Source organism: Aquarana catesbeiana, linkage group LG01, assembly GCF_042186555.1.
Source record: "Aquarana catesbeiana isolate 2022-GZ linkage group LG01, ASM4218655v1, whole genome shotgun sequence".
NCBI classification, from domain to species: Eukaryota; Metazoa; Chordata; class Amphibia; order Anura; family Ranidae; genus Aquarana; species Aquarana catesbeiana.
Genome location: NC_133324.1, coordinates 171,151,826 through 171,169,629, shown reverse-complemented (window position 1 = coordinate 171,169,629; position 17,804 = coordinate 171,151,826).

Below are 17,804 nucleotides of genomic sequence, written 5' to 3'. Positions count from 1 at the left end.
CCTACTGGGATTTGTATTTCTCCCTGTATACCAGTCTATGGGGCAGTTTTGTGTGGGAACTGCATGTCCCAGCATTCATTGCTGCTCTCCCTGCAGTTCAGTACAATCTCTCCCATTGGCTGTTGTAACTATGCCTTTAATCAGTTTTCCTCTTCCTGCCAAAAGGGGCATAAAAGAGGCTGCTGAATGCAGAGCTCTGTGTGTGTCAGCTCACGTTACATTAAAGCATTTGTGTACCCGCACATCTAAAAAAAAAAAAGAAAAAAAAATCCCTGCAAGGCAAGGGCTTAATGGGCTGGTATGCACCTCATACTAGCTCATTATGAAATACTTACCTTAGATCAAAGTCCCTGTATTGCAGTCCAGTTCACGCTGAGGGAGCTGACATCTTGCCCCCTGTGTTTCTTCCAGGTTCGCGGCTCCGGTGCTGTGAGTGGCCGGAGCTGCGATGATGTCACTCCTGCGCATGCACGCGGGAGTCTTCTTCCCGGCAAGGTCCGGCAGCGTCTGCCCGACCTTCAGGCGGGCATTCAGAGCGCATGCGCCGCTGACATCAGTGGTTGCATGCAAAGGGAATATCTCCTAAACCATACAGGTTTAAGAGATATTAATTTTACCTACAGGTAAGCCTTATTGTAGGCTTACCTGTAGGTAAAAATGACAAATTAGAGTATACAACCACTTTAACTCAGTCAGTGAAAACAGGAAGAAGGAGGGGGGGTGAAGAATCCCCCTTACAGCTGCTAGCAGGCAGCTCTCCCTAACTCAAGCTGGAAAGCCTGTGTACAGTGCTCCGGCCAGCCTGGCAGGATTGTGGGTTATAAAGTGAGACACCCGCTACATGCACATAGTTTCAATGGAAACATGCTTTGTATAGTAAGTCCATAGTATAAAAAAACGTATATATCTGCTTGTCTGAGCCACTTACTAAACTCAGGCCAGTTCTTGACTAACAAGTGAAGGTAAATTGGGTATCTGGCACTCCAGGAGGCAATGCCCTTAGTTTGTAATAATGTACATTTGATTAGTCAATCTTTAGGTAAAAACAAAGTTGAACCACGGTAAGGGGGTGATTTAAAAAGAGGCAGCCATTCTCAGAGTTTGTCCAGCAACTCTGCAAAACATATAAAAGAAACAAGGGGGGGCTTTCTAAGTGTAGTATTAAAACAGTAATATTTATTGCACAAGATTAAAAACACGTACAAGATATAAGTGGGAGTCCCACAGGCTCCTCGCATGATCCGGGTAGCTGGATCGTGCGAGGAGCCTGTGGGATGCAGTAGAACTGCCAGGACTACATACTAATGATGAGCATGACTCCCACTTATATCTTGTACGTGTTTTTAATCTTGTGCAATAAATATTACTGTTTTAATACTACACTTAGAAAGGCGCCTCCCTCCTTGTTTCTTTTATAGTTCTTGACTAACAGGGTGCACCATAATGGGTTCCCCAAAACAAGCAGGGAGTACTTTACCTTTTATTGTTCTGTCAGCACTCCCACAATACAGAGCAAGAAAGAGAAAGAGCCCTAAGCATCAGTCAGAGAGAAGGGAAAACAGAAGCGCCAATAAGTGTAGACATTATAAACCATTTCTTGAGAAAGAAGTGTCAAGCAACTTAAATGTTCAATGTTAAAATAGGTGTGCAGCTGGTCCATGACAAGTGGGGTCAGTGTGGAAGACCCCATCTGCTGCTGCTCAATCCGCCTCAATCCGCCACTCATCCATATCCCGGGAACTGGTTAGTGTGTGGAGAAACTCAGGAGAGAGGGCTGGGACGCTTGTGAAACGCCAATGACATCATCCTGCCCAGCGCTGCACTCCATGACCATCCCAGCCCTCTCTCATGGACCAGCTGCATGCCTGATTTTAACATTGAAAATGTGAGTTGCTTGTCACTTTTTTCTCAATAAATGGTTTATAAAGTCTACACTTAGAGGAGCTTCTGTTTTCCCTTCTCTCTACATATTCCCTGGAGATTGCCTCAACTTCCACAAGAGGCTTGCCCTAAGTTACTGACACCTTTTAATATTTGCTGCCCTCACCCTTATCCCTGGATGGACCTTACCCATGACTCCTCATTTTAATCTATGGACTGTGCTGGAACTGGAGAAAGTTCAGAGAAGGGCAACAAAATTAATAAGGGGACTGGAGGACCTCAATTACGAGGATCAACTATAATCGCTAAATGTATTCTCCCTGGAGAAGAGACGCTTGAGAGGAGATATGATAGCGATAAACAAATATCTCAATGGTGATCCCAGTTTAGGTAGGAAAGTATTCAGTCTCAGGGAGTGTAAGAGGACACGGGGCCACACAATGAGATTGGAGGAGAAGCAGTTTAACCTTAAAATGATACTAAAGTCTCTTTTTTTTTCTTTAAAAATAACAAACATGTCCTACTTACCTGCTCTGTGAAATGGTTTTGCACAGAGCAGCCCTGATCCTCCTCTTCTTGGGTCCCTCTTTGGTGCTCCTGGCCCCTCCCTCCTGTCGAGTGCCCCCACAGCGGCAGTTCCGTGTGTCCATTCAGACATGGAACCATGGGTTGGCCTCACCCCCTCTCTCTCTTGATTGGCTAGCTGACTTTTATTGACAGCAGCAGGAGCCAATGGCGCCAATTGACAGCCAATCAGGAGGGAGAGTCCCGGACGGCTGAGGCATTCGTGCACATCGATGGATAGAGAGGGAGCTCAGGTAAGTATTGGGGGGGCTGCTGCACACAGAAGCATTAGAATGCATAGAATGCATTAAGATAAAAAACCTTCTGCCTTTACAACCACTTTGAGCTGCATAGGGAGTTTTTCACTGTCAGGGCGATAAGGATGTGGAACAATCTTCCACAATCGGTGGTGTCAGCAGGAAATATTGATAGCTTTAAAAGACTCTTGGACGTGCATCTTGGCGAACACAATATACAGGGATATGGGAAATGATTACTACACTAACACACACCCACACAGGTTGAACTGGATGGACTATTGTCTTTATTCAACCTTACCAACTATGTTACCATGACTTATCTGCATGGACTATATGGTACCTTTATTGATTAACTATTTGTGCCCAAAACCACTACTAACATTATTAAGCATCAGTCAGCTTGCTCATATAAAGTCATGGGGACAGGTGAGACTAATAATGCGGTCAGGCTATCAGGAAAGATGTGGACCTAAGAATGGAGGCTTTATACCACTCAAACCTCTACAAAGCCTCCATGACTCAGAATAGAACTTATTAATATTCTGGAAAAACAAAATGTTTGTTTTATTCACATCAGTCAACGGGAGTCAAAATGTGAAATATTTGGCTGCTGCAGGAGGCAGGTTGTTCGAAGGGCTGGGGAGCGGTACAATATTGAGTTTCTGCAGGCAACAGTGAAGCATGGTGGGGGTTCCTTGCAAGTTTATGGGAGCGTTTCTGCGAATGGATTTGGAGATTTGGTCAGGATCAATGGTGTCCTCAACGCTGAGAAATACAGGCAGATACTTATCCAACATGCCATACCATCAGAGAGGCATGTGATTGGCCCCAAATGTATTCTCCAGCAGGACAACAACCCCAAGCATCCAGCCAATGCCATTAAGAACTATCTTCAGTGTAAAGAACAACTAGGAAGTGATGGTTTGGCCCCCAAAGAGCTCGGATCTCAACACTATCGAGTCTGTCTGGGATTATATCCTACACCCACAGAAGATCTGTGGTTAGTTCTCCAAGATAATTTGAACAGCCTACCTGCCACATTCCTTTAAAAACTGTTTGCACGTGTACCGTGTGATGCTGTTTTATAAGCAAAGGGTGAGCACACCAAATATTGATTTGATTTGGATTTCACTTCTGTTCATTTGCTTTCCATTTTGTTAATCGATAAAAATAAACTATTAACACTTCTGTTTCTGAAAGTATTCTTCATTTACAGCATTTATCACACCTGCCTACATTTTTTGCACAGTAGTGTAGATGCACAAACCGGTTTAGAAATAATACAAGTTTTATATAATAAAAGATTATACATCTAATGTACAAACAGATATTATAAGCAAAGTCCCCAGTGATGGAATTGTGCAGTAAAAATAAACTATAAGCACTTCTATTTCTAAAAGCATTCTTTATTTACAGCAATTTTTTCACACCTGCCTAAAACTTTTCCACAGTAGTGTATATACTCCAAAAGGATTGCAATGCATTAGTTGCATTTAAGTCAATACAGAAAAAGGTACAGAAAAAGTGGTATCTGAGCCACTAACTAGATCAGTTCCTTATTAACAGTATGCCTCTAATGGGTTCTTCCAAACAGGAAGCATGTGTACTTTTTTAGCATTTTGTCACCTGTCAGTTTTAAACTTTAAACTTTATTGTATTATTATATTGGTTGTAAGGTATCTTAGATACTAGTTCTTTTTTTGTATTTCCCTTGTGCAATTCCTGTATTGTTTTCCACTTCAGCACACACTAGCTAAGCATGGATTAACTGCGTGCGGTTACCATGGCACCGCGCCGTTACGCCCGGCCACTTAGATTCCCTATTTATACCTTTCCCAATATGGCCGCTTCTATTGCCTGACAAAAGAGCATGCATGCTCTGAACGTATGCACCTCCCCACTCCACTCTCCAACCGGATGCGACGCCAGCGGCTGCACCTTATCCTACCCGAGTCCCTGAAAGTGCTGGGAACGAGTAGCTGTCCCTTTTCCTGATCGCAGCTCATCTTTCCCAGGAGTGGAGGAACCACCATATATTTCCACATGCGCTGAAAACAGTTTCATCCTGTGAGTTCTCTACTGTTATCCTTAGAATAAATGTTATCATATTGCTGCACTTAGATGTGCTGTTCTCTTTCTGTTTTATATCTCACCCCAAACTCTACAAAGTCTCTGAGCTCCAGGACCCAAACCAAAACTTATCAAAGTGGTTATAAGGGCTGATGTTTTTTACATTCATGCATTCTATGCATGAAGATGAAAAAAGCTTTTGTGTGCAGTGCCCCCTCCTAATACTTAGGTGAGCCTGAGCTTGATCCAGCAATGTGCATGAGAGCAGCTGCTTTCCCGGCTCTCTCACTCCTCATAGGCTCAGAGACAGCTGCAAAAGGATTGGCTCCTGCTACTGTTAATCACAGCCAGGGAGAAGGGAAAGGGGGGCATGGCTGAGCTCCGTTCTGTGTATCAATGGACACACAGAGTGGGGCTTGGGAGCGAGTATGTACGAGTGCCCCAATAGGAAATGGCTTGCTATATGGGTATTCAGCAGGGGGGAAGAGCCCAGAGCACTGGCAGGGGACCCAAGAAGAGGAGAATAGGGGCTGCTCTGTGCAAAGCCATAGCATGGAGCAGGTAAGTATGACATGTTTAGCATTTTTTTTTTTTAATTCCTTTAGTATCACTAAGATCTGAGAAAACAATAAATGCAATCATTGGAACATCCTTACTATTTGTGAGTGAGAACCTTAAGTGACACATATACACCATCATAAAAACCAAAGGAAAAGCCACACACTGATGATGCTTTCACATGCAAAACTTTAATCAGCCAACAAGCTTCAGCACATGGTCCTGCCCAAAGGACCACCTCTCTAACATGTTTCACCCGATGAGCCTAGGCATAGAGGATTGGTAATAGGTCTGAATTTTGGAAGTAGAAGCTACAGATCTAAAAGCTATGAAAAGTATAAAAAAAAGTTTTAAAAAATAAAGTTAAATCCTCTCTATCTGATTGCGACATTTTAGGTGGGCAATTGGGAGGCAGTAAAACTGCCTCTCATCCATCTGTTTTTGCTATCCCCTGGCTACCCATGTAAAAGAGGGGTTTTTTTTTACTGATGGAGCTCTTCCATGAACTTTTACTAAAATAGTTTTTAGTGTTTTTATATGGTAGAGGCTGCCTAGATACATAGATACACCTTGTAAACTCTGAGGAAGAATACAAAAACAGTAACCCTTGTTAAAACATGTGCAAAAGAATGAGCCAAGGAACATTTCTTCAACTTTCATATATGTAGGAAATGTTTTTAGGCACTGTGTACCATGTACTGTGCACTGTGTTTCTGATGAAGATGCTGATGTGCTGGTGCCAGAGCATTTTGAGCTGAACTAAATATTGAGAAAGAACAAACTCAGCTCTTTACACACCTGGACACGACTGCACAGGCTGGGACAGTGGTAATAATAAGAGATTTATACTATACTAAAACTGACTGGTGTAACAGCACTGTTGGTACAGCTAAAGGGCAAAGACATATGAACCCATTGCCAGACAGGTCCAAATTTATAGAAACCTTACTAGATATGATGTACGTTGTACCAATTTTTTAAAATTAATTGTTCATATCAAGGAAAATCTGGGTAACAGTGACCATACAATCATTGATTTTATAAAAATGAATACATGTTGGAATGATATTGTCTTGTGGATGTCATCTTTGAGAGAGTTTCTTAAGGCTGATGGTCAGTCTCTAATGTAATGTATATTTTGTGAGAAGATATTGTCATCGTAAAACACAGATTAGGCATTGAGTGTTGCAAATCAATTTTGTCTAAGAACTTTGCTCAATGTATTACTATGGTAAGCAAATATTAAAGACTGAAAATGAAACCTTCTTTACTTAGTTTTACTGCTAAGCCATAAATGAAAAGATAGGTCCACCTAAAAATAGCATGTGAGATTTATTAAAAATAAAACAGCTGCATAAGTGATACTAGATTGACAAAACCCAAAATGAAAGAAAGTTGCTAAAGAGTATAAGAAAAATCCTCAAAAATAATTAAATATATTAATGTGAAAAAGACAATGATTGAGCATTTAGCTCCCTTAGAAAATCAGTTGGTCACTAATGGTAAAAAGAAAACAAAGAACCCATACTAGATTGCTCATAATTGACTGGTGAAAAGCAAATATGGTATGTATATTTACAAAGGGATATAGGTTTTAAAGTGGTTCTAAAGGCAGGAAGTTTTTTTTTTACCTTAATGCATTCTATGCATTAAAGTGTAAGTTCAGCTAAAACTTAACCAACTCTAAACCTGCTCTCTGACACATTCTAAACCTAATCTATCTAACCCTGTGAAGCAAAAATCACTGTACTTACCTATTCTGCAACTGATCCAGTCCGGTCCCAGCATCAGCTGTCAATGTGGGCTTCAGTGTGGAGGCGGGTGCAGGAGAGGCAGCCGACAATGGAAGCCCCATAGTAAGTCTATAGTGACGTCACTTCCCAGGCTTTTCACAGCCATTGTCGGTCTTCTCCTGCAAACAGCTTCTGCCGTTTGAAAACCGGACCAAATTGGCTGCAGAATCGGTAAGTACAGCGATTTTTGCTTTGCATGGTTAGCTAGATTAAGTATAGAATGTGGCTGAGAGCAGGTTTAGAGTTAGTTAGTTTTTGCTTGGACTTACACTTTAAGGTAAAACAACCTTGTGTGTGCAGTCCCCCCCCCCCCCAGCACCCCCTTATACTTACCTATGCCCGATCTCGATCTAGCGCTGTGCCCAAGACCAGTGGCTCTCTCTCCTCACTGGACATCTAGATAGGGGGAGGCCTGTGGATGTTGTGTATCTGGATTTTGCAAAAGCATTCGATACAGTTCCTGATAGATGCTTAATCTACAAGCTGAGGTCTGTTTGCATGGACCAGAAGGTTTGTTCTTGGATAGAAAACTGGTTACAAGGGCATGTCCAAAGGGTAGTGATAAATAAAGTGCACTCAAACTGGTCTGGAGTGGTAAGTGGGGAACCCCAAGGCTCCGTCTTGGGACCAATTCTGTTTCATTTTTTCATAAATGATATAGAGGAAGGGATAAATAGCTCAATCTCAGTTTTTGCAGACGACATAAAAATAAACAGGGCAATAACTTCACAGCAAGATATAGAAATTTTTCAAAAAGACCTGAAAAAAATAATGGAGCGGGCAAATAGATGGCAAATGAGGCTTAATGTGGAAAAATGTAAGGTAATGCACTTGGGGGCTAAAAACACAAACGCAAACTACTCACTAGGGGGAGAACCTTTAGGGGAATCAAGGATGGAGAAAGAGTTGGGGGTCCTAGTAGATGACAGACTGAGCAATAGCATGCAATGTCAAGCTGCAGCTACCAAAGCCGGCAGAATATTAGCATGCATAAAAAAGGGGATATACTCCAGAGATAAAACTATAATCCTACTACTTTATAAAACTCTGGTTAGGCCACATCTGGAGTATTTTGGCCAGTTCTGGTCACCAGTCCTCAGAAGGGATGTGCTAGAGCCATAGAGAGTCCAAAGAAGAGCAATTACATTAATACAGGGATTGGAGGACCTCAATTATGAAGAACGACTACAAGCACTAAATGTATTCTTGCTGGAGAAGAGATGCTTGAGAGGAGATATGATAGTGATTTACAAATACCTTAATGGTGAGCCCAGCATAGGAGAAAAGCTATTCATTCTCAGGGAGTGTAAGAGGACACGTGGCCACGCAATGAGATTTTAGGAGAAGAGGTGTCAGGGCAATAAGGATGTGGAGCTCTCTTTCACAATTGGTGCTGTCAGTGGGGAGTATTGATAGTTTTAAAAGACTCTTGGACGTGCATCTTAGTGAACACAATATACAGGGATACGGGAAATGGTTATCGACACTGACACACACACATACACCAACACAGGTTGAACTGGATGGACTATTGTCTTTATTCAACCTTACCTACTATGTAACTATGACATTGAGGCAGCAGCAGGAGCCATTGGCTGCTGTCAATCACAGTCAGCGAGGAGAGATCAGGGAGCAGGGCTGAGCTGCAATGTGTGTGTTTTAATGGACACACAGAGTGCGGCTCCGAAGCGAGCCTGCACGAGGGCACCCAGAGCAAGCAGCTTGCTCTGGGGGCACTCAGAAGAGCGGAGGAGCCAGGTGCGCCAGTGGGGGACCCTAGAAGGGGAGGACCAGGGCTGCTCTGTGCAATATCATTGCACAGAGCAGGTAAGTATGACATGTTTATTATTTTAAAAAGTATCTTTAGAATTACTTAGTAAAAGTAGATCTCAAAATGTAACGTCTTTTCTAGAAAAGCATTCAAAGTGTGAAATATTAATCACTAACTGATTACCTTTATGTATGACCCCATTGGTAAGGGACCATACATAACGGAAAAATTATTAAAAAAAATATGTAAGTGATACACAATGGCTCAAAACTGAAATGCTCCAAAAACATTTAGACAAAATAAAGGAGAATATAGCACCTGGACCAGAAGACTTACACCCACGTGTCCTCAAAGAGTTGAGTTCTGTTATTTCAAAGTCATTCGAGGGAATTCAGTAAAACAGCTGTACTACTTTTCTAGCCTTAATTACTCTTGTAAATATGTTGCACCTAATTCATAAAACATGTGCTACAGTTTTGGTTCTGACAGCGACTAACATGCCAAAGTCGTGTAGTTCTAAATTATTCTACATTGTGGTGCAACACCTGTTCTAAATTTGAAGTAAAATACTGACAGTTCGCATCTTACGAAAGTGGAGCTAATTAAGACCAACTCTCTTTTGGCATACAGAGACAGATTTTGCAAAAGTGTCTTGCATGCATTCTAAAAGTGGCGTAGTATGCACCAAATTCTAGTACAAGTTCTAGACAGGTACATAAATTTGGCATTGACATTGGCATTAACCGGATGAAGGATTCTAAGAAGTTCAAAACTGTCATTTTGATGAGTTTTTTTAACTTTTAATAAATATACAAGGTGCTGAAGATTTGACTTTCTACATATTGGAGAGTGAGTGATCTCCTTTATCTACTTTGCACCTGAAGGATGATGTTACATGCCAGGTGTGTGCTGTCCTGACTGGCATGTACATATAGTGTGTGAGTGTGAGGTGATAGCTTTTTCTGAATGAAGCCCTTAGCTTGCATTTGATAATGATGTCATAGCTAACATAATAATCACACCATTGGTTCCTGATCATTAGTGGGGACAGCCAGATTTGACTGCCAGCACCCATGAAAACTTTTGGCTGGTAGTTGTCAAAGGGATGACAGTTATTAACATAGCTTCAGCACATGGCATCCTGAAAGTTAATACAGGAATAGAGCAGAGTAAAGATTGCATCCAAAGGATAGTGAATAATATTTCATACTTTGATTGCTCTTAGTATAGAAACTCAGTTTTTTCTGTCGTAAGTGCACTAATATGGCTTCAATAACCTCATTGCTCTAAATATGTAAGTGGTATAGCTTGAGGTTCTGTTCTGGGAACATTACTTTAAATTTGTTTATACTTACTTGAAATTTGTTTATAATTTTATATATTTGTGTTTGTAAATGACTCACAGCTATGTAATGTAATATAATCTGTGCAAGAAGTTTCCAGTTCACAAGCCGACCTAGACAAACCAGTTGACTATATAGCTATATAAAATGGCCACACATAAAAAATTCAGTGACAAGTTGGTTCACTTTAAATTCAGAAAATACATTAGGGCAACTAGAAAAAAAAAAGGTTCTTTACTGTAAGAGCTGATTTGTTATATTCAAAAATTAATAGTATAAGATTGATCCAGAGTGTTATGCCGGTAAGGGTCAGGAAAAAAATTATTTCCCTGTTAAAAAAAAACCTCAAGCCTGCTTTATGAGAATGTGTGCCTTTCTCTGGAACAGCTAGAGGTTGAGATGTCATGATGATAATGCAAATTTACCTGTCCTGGGAGAAATGTGTATGCTGCAATACCTCAATTCTAAAAATGCCATTTTCTATGCTGTCATGCTTTTCTAATGGCTTTACAGTAAACCTGAACTCAAAAAGTGAAGATTTGCTATAGTGTAAGGAACCCCCAGAAAAGTTAATTATAAAAAGGTACCCTTTTTTTGTCTTGCATTCCTTTTAAAAAATAAATCTGGTGCGTCTGATTGGTGCATCTAAAGCCTAAATCTGGGCAAACTCCCCACCATCCCTCCTTCCCATTCCCCTCCAGCCTATCTTACCAGATGTTTAGATGTTCTTAGCGGGTAAAGCAAATTATACTTAGTCTTCTTCTGGAACCTGAGAGGACTGCTCCAGTGGACAACCAGTGTTAATGGTCCATGTCATGCAGACAGTGACATAGGCACCTGGAAGAAGGACCTGGCTCTGGATGATCACATGAATGCAGCTTAAGGTGAGCGAACAAGGGGATTTAGAAAGTTTTCTCATACCATTGCTTTGTGAGAAGGGGGTGGGAGAAATAAGGAGGAGGGGGGGTCATTTTATCCTGGAATCTGGAATATTTTCTTAGTCACTATCTGAGGGTAATTATACAGATCAGAAGTATTTAGATAAGGAGTACCTAAATACCCAGACTTCACCGACTGCAGGTTTGTTTCTGGGCCGTGACCTGCAGGCAGCCTACATTTTTCTCTTAGCAGAGGTTTCCTTTAATATTGCGAATGTATGCCTTTTTTCAGCTTAGCTAGGCAAATAAAATCTTTATACAATTTTTTTTTAAAATACATATGAAGCCATTGTTTGTTACATTAAAAAGAAAGTGATACATTCTTTATTTTAAATCCCTACAAATTCTCATCCATCTGTTTTATATTACTTGGCTTTCACTATGTTTTAGCACATTCATGGTACCTCTTTATAGCTCCCCAGTGAAGGATAGTAATAAATACAAATACGAGGGATGAGACAAAATGGTTTGAAATACACAGGTTTGTTAATTTCATTTGTTATGATCTGATACCTGCCAAAAAAGACATCGCAAGGAATCGTTTTACTTTATTAAACATATTCGCCAGCTTTATTTCATATTTCTCTGTTTTATTTGTAATAACACTGGGTAAAAAGAACAATAAATTGAGAGATGGATATTAAAATTTAGCTGTACAAAAAAAACCTGTAATGTTTACTGTCACATACACTTCATGGAAATTATTTACTTTTTCAACACACAAACATTAGATTTGTATTTAATCAATGCTTACAGAAAAAAGGTGATATAATTAAATAGAAAAACAAAACATGTTTGCCTTTTCAATCATTTATTAAACAAATTATATATAAATAAAAAGGAATTACACCCTTGGCATCAAAAGCTGGTATTGCCCAATGTAGATTTTGATCATTATCATATTAAAAGAAAAGTCAAATTTCTGGTTTAACTTCGACTTTCAGACAGGTTGTCTCACAATCTCACCATGACATGATGCAGAATTTATACCTGACTTGATGACTGTAATCTGCCCAGGTCCTGAAGCAGCAAACAACTCCAAACCATAACATTTCCACCACCATACTTCACAGTTGGTATGAATTTGTCCCCTAAAATTCTGTCTTCAGATTACAACAAACATGTTTACTATGACCAAACAATTCTATCTTTAACTGATCAGTCGTCAACACATTCTTCTAGAAGTCTTGACCTTTGCTTGTTCGTTCAATAGCAAAATGTGAACTTGTTCTTTTAGGCTTTTTCTTAACACACTTCTCATGCAGGTTGAATTGATGCAATCTCTTTCTGATTGAATATTAATCAAAAGCTCAATTTAGAAATGAAGAATCCCTAAAATCCAGAAGTTTGTGGCAAATGTAATGTCGTGTACACACGATCGGACTTTAAGGCATACTTGGTCCGATGTACCGGATTTCGTCGGACAATTCGATCGTGTGTGGGTTCCAGCGGACTTTGTTTTCTCAAAAGTTTGATGGACTTAGATTTGAAACATGTTTCAAATCCATCCGGCGGACTCGAGTCTGGTCGAAAAGTCAGCTCGTCTGTATGCTAGTCCGACGGACAAAAAACGACGCTAGGGCAGCTATTGGCTACTGGCTATGAACTTCCTTGTTTTAGTCCAGTCGTACGTCATCAAGTACGAATTCGTCGGACTTTGGTTGATCGTGTGTAGGCAAGTCCGTTCATTCGGAAAGTCCATCGTAAGGTCCATCGAAAAAGTCTGCCGGGCAAAGTATGCCGTAAAGTCCGGTCGTGTGTACGCAGTATTAGGAGTACAATCCTGACTGCCCAACTAGATCCTTATGAGCAGACCTTTAAATCTATGAATGAATATAGCACGCCACTTTACAAATGATAAAAAAATAAATCAGTAGTGTATGGTTTATGAAATAAACATTGCTTGCTATTAATGATAAGAGTAATTTGGAAGAGGGGACATTTTCACAAATGTATGCATATGAGTCAATCAGGAAGGTGAAATTAAGGTGTTTTTTGGTAGTTTTTAAGCATATATTAGGTTTCAAATAGATTCTTAGGGTTACTTTTTAGAGTTTATTTTATTTTTTATACATTTCCTTAAAAAAACAAATGTAGGAATAACTCTCAGTGGAGCTGCTGTTTTAAGCGGGCTGTTACCTTCACTCTCGATACCTCTGTTTCACTGGCCGAGTCTAGGGTTCCGTTGAGTTTACCTCTGGACGATATAAGCACCAAACACTTGAGTACGTTTTCAATGCTTTATTGAACCAAGTAACAAAGGAAGCAGGTTGAGCCGACAATTGCCCTGACGTCCGGACGATTGTTTGTTTGTCTTTTATTACATGTTGTAGTGTCCCCCCCGTCTGTGTCTGCATTGGTCGGACCCATGTCACAGATCAATTCTTTTACCCAGGGCAGTATAGCCACCGGTTTATGCTCTTTTATCTACATGTATTACATTTTTGTACCACAATAAACACTTTTTTGATTATTATCATATTCTGGATTGCCTTTTTTCTGAGCCCCACTTGTTCTTGGTCCCCCTTCTGTTTGGGACAATTGTTGTATTGCAGGCGTTCAGGGGCTGAAAGGCAACCATATCTCTAGGGTACATTATATTTATTATACATGGTTAAGCAAGCCTCTTCATACCTAATTTGATTTAACTTTGAAATAGGGATCACAGGTGATCCATTTCTGAGGCATTTGTGATACTTGAGCAATACCGATTACTGCCCTAAGTGTTTCAAATTGTTTGTTATTTGTCATCACTTTGCTGCTTTTAGTATTGCCATCTAAGTATGGCCTTCGTGATCGGGGAGGATATCGATCACGAAATTAGCCAGGCTTTCTGGAAAGACACGGTGTCCACTCCCTCACAAGAGGAAGAGGTAAAATCTTGGTTCAAGGAACATAAAAAATTACTTATTAAACACTTGAACAGAAAGTGGGACGTCTCTTTCCTGGAAACCTACATAGTCAACAGAATAGTGCCCAGAGGCCTCAGAGACAAAGTGATATCCGCTGAGCACCTTCACAGTCCAAGATTTCTGGAAAAGTGGAAGGAACTCTGTATAGACCATGGGGTCTCGGTCATGAAACTGATAGTGGAAGAGGAGAAAATCCAGCTAGAGAAGCTAGTGACAGCTATCACGGAAAGCTCTAAGGGACTGGAGCCATATAAAGAGGAGTTTCAGAAACTTAATGATGCTCTAAAAAAGGAAGTTGAGAAAACACAGTATACACTAAAAATAACTAAACAATCAAAATTTAGACAAGACCTGGGGGACTGGGAAAAAGGAGATATCTTTGACTTAACCCCACGTCACAGCCGTAGTAGATCTAGAAGAGGGAATCATAGATCATCCTCTAGAGGCAAAAAATCCCAAAACGATACCGAAGAGGATAGCTTGACCATAGCTCAGATAGTAGGGCCCGTTCCAAAAATGGTGGCAAGAAGAGCTAGAAACTGAACATATCAGAAGCACTGACAGCTCCTGGCTATCCCAATTCCCTAGAAGCAAGGGAATGTTCCCCTGTGGACATTGTCAAGTATGTCCATATGTACATAGGACAACGACCTTTAGTGACTCTCAGAACAAAAAGAACTTTCAGATCAAAAGCCTCATTAATTGTGCAACCACGAGGGTCATCTATATGCTGACTTGTCTATGTTAAAAGATATATATATCGGCAAGACCAAACGTCAATTTAGGATTGGCTTAGGAGAGCACATGAGGGAAATCCTGGAAAAAAATCCTGATAAACCGGTGGCCAGACACTTTGCCCAATACCACCGAGGCAAACTGTCTGCCATGCAAGTCAAGGGCATATATGCCCTAAACCTTTCCTTTAGAAGAGGGGATTTTGACCAAATCTTGCAGCAAAAGGAAAAAAGATGGATTTTCCGCCTGTGCTCTCTGGTTCCGTTAAGCCTCAATACGAAACTAAATTTACAGCCTTTTTTGGCAACATAAATTCAATGGACGTGAACCTTCTTTCCATTGAGATCATCTCTATTCCTACAGTCCTGGTAGTGCCCCTGTTCTTCTCTCTTCTTCTCTTTCTCTTCTATCCTACTTTACCTTATTTCACTATATTGGTTCTATATCTAAGTACCAGCATCACTGCTTTCCTTTTTCTTTGACCACAATGGCCTTTAGCCTGAATAGTACACTGTGGAAAGCATTATGTTCACACCCCCAACTTGAGTCCTCCCAGCAGATATGAACAGTGACCACACAGATATACTTACATGGTCAATATTTTCAGATGTAGGCCAGCTATTCTCTTGACCTATACGTGCAACGTAATCTATGTTTGGTTCATTGAAGTATACTATGGGCCACTATATATAATATAATACATATACATATACCTAGCTGAGACACTTGGTTGGATGTCAATTACTATGTGGATTTATATTTACATTCCTTTCTTCCCCTCCTTCCCTTCCTCCCCTTTTTTTCCTTCCCCTTCCCTATCCTTCCCCGTCCTTCACCTTTGGTTTGATTTATATTCCACATGTATCCCCCATTTAATCACTGGCCTTGTGCTTGCCATGCAAGATAGACGGGATCAAGATTGACCTATGAGAATACTATCTGCATTGATGGGGTTATAAGATGTATGAAACATGGATATGCGCTGCTTTTACCACTCCTAAAAGTGCTGTCATTTTACTGGCCATGGCTCTAACAGACCGTACGCAAGGGTCATCACAGTTGCACGAAAGAGTCTAGCAACATACATTAAGCAGCAAACAAACAACAAGCGATAACCTGGTCATCACACAGACAGGGAGCATCTCCTTTACACAGATCATCTGGGTGGGCGTGTACGAGGAATGGACGGCAATAAGAAGGAGCCCTCGCACGCCACCTACACGTCCAGATGAAGCTGCACATCTCCGTATTGTGAAACGCGTTGACGTTATCCCACCCAGACGTCACGCCCCGCTGTCATCCCCCGTTGGGGCTAGCCGGCTCACTCATCGAGGGAGGGCTTGACCCGTAGATCGAGACCGCCGTTCAGGAGGACATAGGTGCACCTATATGGACGGCTATTTAGTAACCTGAAGAGTGCCCTCTGGAACACAGAGATCCTGCAAGCAGTATTGCGGGTTTTGTGCAGCAGCCAGTGGAAGCAGATCACGGCGTAGGTGATACTACACTCCAGCAGTATCTGTTGATTCCCACACAGGACCCGGAAGTGGTAACGTACCTGATCACCTTAACTGTTTGCTTCTGTTTACCAGCAAATATGCTAGCTATTATTTTACTGACTGCATTAGTCCCCACCAGGGCACAAGCAGGGTACCATCACGCAAATTGAAGCATCCTGCCACACATATTATTGGATTTCGTGTCTGCAGCAGAACTTTTGCATTGTTTATGGCCATTATACTCCTCATTTACCACATGAATTGGTGATCCATCATTGTCCACACCAGTGCCCTTCTCCACGGCCCTCATCCCTCTCCTTCCCCTTCCTTCTCCTTCCCCACCGACCCCCCCCCTCCCCCCTTCCTCTCTATCATCCCTGGCTCGAGCCGCTCTCCCGGGGGATTGATGTCAGGTGGCAATCTCATTCGGCATAGCTGAACACTCCTCATTGTAGCAGGTTGAGCCAACATCAATTGCCCTGACGTCCGGATGATTGTTTGTTTGTCTTTTATTACATGTTGTAGTGTCCCCCCCTGTCTGTGTCTGCATTGGTCGGACCCATGTCACCGATCAATTCTTTTACCCAAGGCAGTATAGCCACGGGTTTATGCTCTTTTATCTACATGTATTACATTTTTGTACCACAATAAACACTTTTTTGATTATTATCATTTTCTGGATTGCCTTTTTTCTGAGCCCCACTTTTTCTTGGTCCCCCTTCTGTTTGGGACAATTGATGTAACGAAGGAAGTAGCAGGAAAGAGGCAGGAGGAAAACTGCAGGGAAGCTCAAATACCTTTCTTTAGGTTTCTTTAGAACATCCTTTAAAGTTGAATACTGTAATTGAATGCAATCCCCTTTTTGTGGGACACGATCTCTGCTCGCCTGGATTAGCCTCTCTCACTTGCCTAGCAGCCAGTACGTAGCACCGACAAAAGTCTCTGCCACAGACTTGCTTGAAATAAACCCGTACGATCCTCTGCCACACGATGTATTGGTTCACGATGAATGTCAGACACAGTACTTGGACCTCTAAGCCAACCCGGCAGTACCATGTAATAAGACTACTTCAGGATACGTCCTCCAACCGAGTCACCAGGCCCCTCTCCAGACCAGCACTCTGCATGGTCCTTCCATGACGGGTCCTCCCCTGGGATCTTCTCGGTTGTCCAGCTTCTTCACTTTGGATAGACAGCTCCGGACCATTCCTCGGCTGCTGTGGTAGGCCCCAGACATGCTTCTGGGCCCACCCATGCGCCGCAGCGGCGTGGGCCTCCGAAATGGAGGACCATAAGGTGGTACTCTAACACATACCTGTCGGCCAGGAGGACCAGCAGGTGGCTGAAAACAAACCCCTAAACATGGCGTCTGTCCCATAAATACCCTCTCCCAGAATGCATCTCGGAGGACCACCTCCACCGAGTTGTCTCCGGGACGGAGGGACACTCATCCGCTTTAACATGTTGCTTTTCCAACACC